Raw genomic sequence first — 951 nt, 5'->3', positions numbered from 1 at the left:
TGCACCTTAGTAATTATTGAGCTAAAATCTTTGAAATCTAAAGGTCGAATGATTAAACTGACTCAGAATTTTCTTCCGTACATAAATAATCCATATTTGCAAAAGAAAGAAATTGAAAAAAAAAAGAATCTTCAAATTAGAAGAGAAATATATACATGGAAGATTTTCGTTCCGGCCGGGACTCGAACCCAGTACCACGCGCTTGGAACCCAACGGTCTAGCCATTAGGCTATCGGAGCTCTGTCGATGGAAGTCTTAAATATAATAAAAACAAAAAATGCACCTTGGTAATTGTTTATTTAAACACTTTGAAATCTTTGTGTCGAAAAATTAAACTGACTCAGAATTTTCTTCCCTACATAAATAATCAATAATTGCAAAGGAAAGAAATTGAAAAAAAAAGAATTTTCAAATTAGAAAAGAGATATATACATTGAAGATATTCGCTCCGGCTGGGACTCGAACCCAGGCCACTCGCTTGGAAGACCAGCGGTCTAGCCATTAGGCTATCGGAGTTCTGTCGAGCGGAGTCTTACTGCCTGACTGATACTGCCTGACTGACAGACTGACTCACTGACTGACTGATACTGACTGACTGACTCACTGACTGACCGAGACTGACTGACTAACTGCCTGACTGACTGAGACTGGACTGACTGACTGACTGACTGACTGACTGACTGAGACTGACTGGCTGAGACTGACTGACTGACTGCTTGACTCTCCTACTGGCTATTTCACTGACTGACTGAATGACTAAATGACTGACTGACACTGACTGACTGACTGCTTGACTACCTGACTGACTGCTTGACTCACTAACTGACTGGACAGGACTGACCGACTGACAGACTGACTGAATAAGGATGACTGACTGACTGACTGACAGACTGACTGAATAAGGCTGACCGACTGACTGACTGCCTGACTGACTGAATGACTGACTGACTG

This window comes from Uloborus diversus, unplaced genomic scaffold (assembly GCF_026930045.1).
Source record: "Uloborus diversus isolate 005 unplaced genomic scaffold, Udiv.v.3.1 scaffold_273, whole genome shotgun sequence".
Taxonomy (NCBI): Eukaryota; Metazoa; Arthropoda; class Arachnida; order Araneae; family Uloboridae; genus Uloborus; species Uloborus diversus.
The sequence above is the reverse complement of the archived record's forward strand: the minus strand, read 5'-3'. Positions refer to the sequence as shown.